Below are 6,108 nucleotides of genomic sequence, written 5' to 3' on the forward strand. Positions count from 1 at the left end.
GAATTAAGCCGGGATCGTGTTCGGAGGTCAAATTTGATAATTAAGTACGAACGAAGACTTGAGGAGGCATATTGCGCACTGTCTAGTAAAATAGACATAACTTTTTGCTCAGAACTCCATTTGGGCTCCACAATATATGGTTGGAAAGCTAACTCAAAGGGCTACAACTTTAATGTTTTACGTTTTCCCAAATTCCAAACGGAACAGGGTGAAAAACCGCGGTTTTTCCGCAACCGCGGCAGAACCGCGGTGGAAGGCAGTTTCTGAAGAATGAAGAATCCGCGAGGGCGTTTGGCCGCGGTTCCACCGCGATCGCGGTGAAACCGCGGTGGGAAGCGTAAATTTCAGGGGCTAAAGTGTAAAACATGGGATTTTAAGTCCTAAACCCTATATAAAACAAAGGAGGCCGGCCTAGAACAAAGAGAGGACATATTTTGGACACAAATTAGACCTAAGGAGGCGAGGAGACACTACTTTAGGGTTAGACAACACCCTTGGAGGCAAGAACACATTGGGAGCAAGGCGGAGAATTCTTCTACGAGTTTTTCCTTCCTCTTCCTATTTTTCATTGTTGGTTATGACTTTTAGTATTGTAGTTTTACATACTATTATGAATAGCTAATTTGTTATCTAGAGTTTTGATAGAACCTTTTGTAGGATAAATTCTTGTTATGTTTTTATATAATTGAGCCATAGCTTTTCTCTATTTGTTCAACTACGTTTATATTCTGGTAGATTGAAGAGCTCTCAATTAGCTGTGCCTATTTAGTATGCATAACTCGGGAGAGAGTGCATATTTAGGTAATTGTTGAACAACACCACTCCCAGAGTATATGAGGGATCAATAACCGAGGGTTTAAAGGTGGGATTAGGGATAACGAAGCCTTGGGTGCGATCTGAAGTGAGTTGTATTAAAAGCCAGCTAGCGTAGCTCGGGAGAGTGCGTCTAGTAAATTGTCGTAATTACTCGGGAGAGATTTACGGCAATAAGAGTGCTCATGATCGGTAGAGAATACTTAGGCGAAATTATAGAAGACATAGCGGGAAGGATTCCGACAATAGGGGAAATCATAACTCTAGATCTCCTTAATCTTTTCTCTAACCCTCAATATTGTTAGTTGTTAATTTACTATTTTAATTTATTAGTTAATTAGTTAAACACAAGAATGTTAATATCTATAAGTTAGGAATTGTTCAAGCTTGTCTTCTTGGTGATAGTGAACAGTTGTAGCTATACCTTAGTTCTCTGTGGGATTCGACTCCGGACTTGTAAACCGGATTATATTTGCAACGACCGCATTGTCCTTTTTATAAGGCATAATTGGGCGTGATCATTCATCAACACCTAGAAGAACCATATAACAATTTGGCTCTCTTGAATCTTGCATGATGCTATTTATGACTTCATCTAAATGCATACCGGCTAATTGTGACACCAATAGCTCATTTTGCATGACTTTCATGGGACAACCCTAGCGTAAAGGACAATAACAACAAACATACTTTAAATAAGGAATGGTTTATACAAGTTAACTTTTAGTTGATATTTAGAGTCCTAAATATAGGACTTTTACATAATTCAAATAAAGAAAGATTTAACAATCAAAATTTTAGTTGATTTCAATGTCCTAAATATTAGGAAAATAACTTATATTTTGTAAGGATAAAAAAGACGAATAACATTTTGCTAAGGGACTTCGTGCGCGTGCACCGTATATTAATAGTTATTAAAATTTTAAAATTATATAAACATTAGAATTGAAAAATATGTTTGAGTCAAAAAATAAAAATTAATGAAAAATATAGATTTCTAAAATTGGTGAGTATAGATCTTATCCAATATAATTAAATGAATAACAATCTCCTGTATCTTTCTTGTGTAGAATATTAATTTATCGTGAAACCGTAAATCGATATCAAGAAATCATAAAAAGAGTATTTACTTTTATGATTATGTTTGTTCCTGAATTGCTATAAGGAATTGTATGCTTCAGTTGTGATTTTTGTGCAAAGATAATCAGGAAAATATTACACGCTTAAATTTTTAATGATTTTTTGGTAAGGAGGAGTTTTTGTCCGTGACATAGTTCGAAATTATAAGTATATCACATAGTTCAAATAATATCTATGAAACACGAGCATATAAGAAAAATAACATGTACAATGGATATATATCCTTAAATCTCATACCTGAGAGAAAATAACGTGACTGGATTCTTTGCTGACATCCCTGTTGATGGAAATCATATTCATGCCCATTTTTAGACATTAGTAGTATAACACTTATTATAAACATATAAGCATGGACATTACGATGTAAATATCAGAATATTTACGTACAAGTATGCGTAATAAATTAAATAAAAAATAACTACTAATTAAGTAAATACAAGGTAAAACTATAAATAAAAAAAGAAAATAAATAAAGTAAATAAAAAATAACTACTAATTAAGTAAATACAAGGTAAAACTATATATAAATAAAGAAAGTAAAAGCTTCTCTAACATATGCTTGAAATTTAGATTAAGAACACCTAAAAAAATCGGTTCACTGAGCAAAAGAAGAAGAATCAATTGGCAAGAATTGTAGGCGGGTAGAAGAAAATTTGATAAGTTAAATAACGATTTCATGAATAAGTCAAAAACAAAACTTTATTTGGCAGAAATAAAAGACTAAAATCGCATGTAGATAAAATATGTCTCAATATGAGTTAGAATACCTAACCAATTTTATGTGATAAATGCAACGATCCAAATAACCTGTACAACATTTGTAAGTGACTTTAAACCAAATGATCATACATGAGACATAAACCTATGATCATATATGAGACGTATAGTTGAATTATTACATAACTTCAAGAATATAGTACAAGAAAAAAATTTACCGGAGTGACAAGCAAATTCGCTATGGGGACGTCAGCTTATGACAAAGAATGTAAAATAATAGCTTCTTTTATAGTTGTAAAATTCTAGAAACCTAAATTGATTCCAAAACAAAGAGTAAAAACGGAAGGGACAATCCTTATACAGTATTAATTCCAAAACATTGGGAAGAAACAAAGGGAAAAGCCTAATTCGGTCAGTAAACTTTGAAGAATTTGAGTCCTAAACTAAGACCAAATAAACAATGGAATTTGAATCCCAAACTGATCAAAAGGGACGTGTCCTAAACTAAGACCAAATAGATAATGGAATTTGAATTAGCCGATAATTAATATTTTTATTTATTTTGAAGAAAATAGTTATTACATTTACAATTATATCCAACATATAATACACTTACGAAGGGTAAAAAAGGCGAACGACATTACGATAGAGCCTTCGTGCTTTTAATATAGTATAGATATAGATATAGATATAGATAGATAGATATAGATATAAATAAATATAGATATTTCAAAGGGTATTTACAATCCACCTTCCAACAAATATCCTTAAAAAATATCCTTACAACTTAAAGTGTACACGTACATTTGAAATGTACTAATTAAAATTATGTTTAATTTTAAATCTAAAGATACTGAAGTTGGTATATATCTGTCACTAAGTTTACAAAAGTATTTTTTTTTACAAATATCTATAATTATTTATGAGTAAAACAAATATCTGTAGATAAGTTTACAACTGACAGAACTATATTTTAAACTATAATTTGCAATTATAATAAATAATATAATGTTTTTTAAATTTTTGTCGTAAACATATACATATTAAAGCATAAACCCAATTTGATAGGTGAAAAATAGACAGATAGTAAAATTTATGTACCGAAATAAATAGTAATAAATTATCATATTTCTTATAAGAAATTTAAGGTAATTATAAGTTTTTATTCTATAAACTTAAGTAGTGCACGCATGTCGATCGTCTTTTTTACCCTTTTCAAATGGAGTTCACACTAGACAAAATAGTCATTTAATTATTTCTTAATATTTAGTACTTTGAAGTTAACTAAAACTTTAGTTATTAAAGTTTTCTTTATTTGAAGGACTACACAGTAAATCTTAATATTTAGGACATCAAAATCAATTAAGTTTACCTTATACAATTCAAATAATTTCTCTATAAACTTTTTGCCTTATGATCTACGTACATATAAATTAGCAGTGTATGTTTATAAGAAGCATTTTAAAGCTCCATTCAATTTAGTATACTTTTCCACAAAATTATTTAAACTATTATATACATCAGTTTATATAATTATTTATTTGAAAATATATTTATGTGATTGAGTTTTTTGCTACCTATAACATTAACCCATTCTAAATATTTTAAAATCGTGAGTACTATGAAAAATATAAAACCCAAGTTTTAAAATGATACGGGACAACTATATGAAAGAACAATAAAAAACATCAATATACAGCTCACTCAAATTACAACTTAGTTATTTATTTAATATTTGAAATAATTAAATCAACTAAATTTTAGTTATTAAATAAATCATTATTTGAATTATGTGTGAAATCCTAATATTTAAAATTTATCAATCACGTTTTACCTAAAATAAATTGTTTACTTATTTGAAGTGTATACCATAACTGTAATACCTTTTATATTAATTTTTTTAATATTTAGAGCTTTGAAAACAACTAAAATTTATTTAATAACCTTTTGTATAATATTCGAAACTACACTCAATAATTATTTCGACTTGCAAACATCATCTATTCTAAATGTGTAGTATTATCAATAATTAGAAAACACTCTAGTATAACTCAAAGACATTATTTAATACTACTTATATTTTTTTAAAAAGTTATATACTTATAGACAAGGGAAACACGCGCAAAGCGCATAACCTAAGATTAATCTATATCTATATCTATACTATATTAAAAGCATGAAACCCCTTAGCGAAATGTCGTTCGCCTTTTTTACCCTTTAAAATAGGCTTCACATTAGATAAAAGTGTAATTTAACTGTTTCCCTAATATTCAAGACTAAATATTTAATTATTTTCCTAATATTTAGGAGTTCTTTTCATTCTTTTTCCTAGAATAATAATTAGGAATTTGAATTCACTTATAATTCATTCAAAATGTGTAAGAAGGAAACCGTATATATCTTTGCTTAGAGACTATATTGAAAACTTTGTTGCAGCTTATCAAACTGAAAAAATAAATAAATTACACACTTAATTCCTTTTCCTTTTTGGAACCAAACTGTACGCCTTAGGATTCTTATGTTTTGCGCGTGTACACCAACTTGAGAATATAATTCCCCCGGTCGTTCAATTTTCTCAAATTGTCCTCCATATGTATAGCAATTTATAATTTAAATAAAAATAAATATACGAAGTGCTATTATAAATATACATACGAAGAATAAAAAGTGATCTACATGCTAAAACATCTAACACAAATTTAAAAAAAATAGGTTATTTCTTCACATATGTTCAAGTCTTGATAAACAAATTTACTTGGTACATGTTACGTAAATAACAGTCATCCCATAAAATTAATCGAGATATGCACAAACTGACTTTGACACTTACACAAAAAATAAAAAATAAAATCCTAAAATTCCTATCATAAAAAAATGGGAAAACAAATTTTTCAAGAAGGTATAGAAGGTTCTTCAATTGCTAAAACTCTAAACTAAATAAAAAAGAAAATATAACTTTTCAAGAAGCAGTGAAAATTGTTTACACCTCCAAATTTGCTTTAAACATCAAATTCTCCCCTCAACTTGAACAATAGACATTATATTTATTTAATTTAATGTTTAAACCTTTTATTTTATACACAAAATATAGTTTTTAATATATCACTAATTGAGAACGGGATACAAGCGCAACTGCGCGTACCCTAACACTAGTCCTTCAATAAACAAGTATAACCGATTTAACCAAAAGACAATATTTTTTTGTCAAAGACATATAATAATGGTATATAAAATATAATATTGGAAAATTAATAGTCTACACGAGATCAGGTGAGAGGTTATTTTGAATTTTAAGGGATTATGTGGTAGTTGGCATAATCCCTATTTTCAAGTTCCATAATGATATATTTTTGGCATACGTATCTAGTTTAATTAAAAAGTTTTTGTAAAAGTGGTTATATTTCTTATAAATAACTCGTATTCCAGGTAAATTTCTCA

The sequence above is a fragment of the Nicotiana attenuata genome, chromosome 6 (assembly GCF_001879085.1).
Source record: "Nicotiana attenuata strain UT chromosome 6, NIATTr2, whole genome shotgun sequence".
In the NCBI taxonomy this organism is placed as follows: domain Eukaryota; kingdom Viridiplantae; phylum Streptophyta; class Magnoliopsida; order Solanales; family Solanaceae; genus Nicotiana; species Nicotiana attenuata.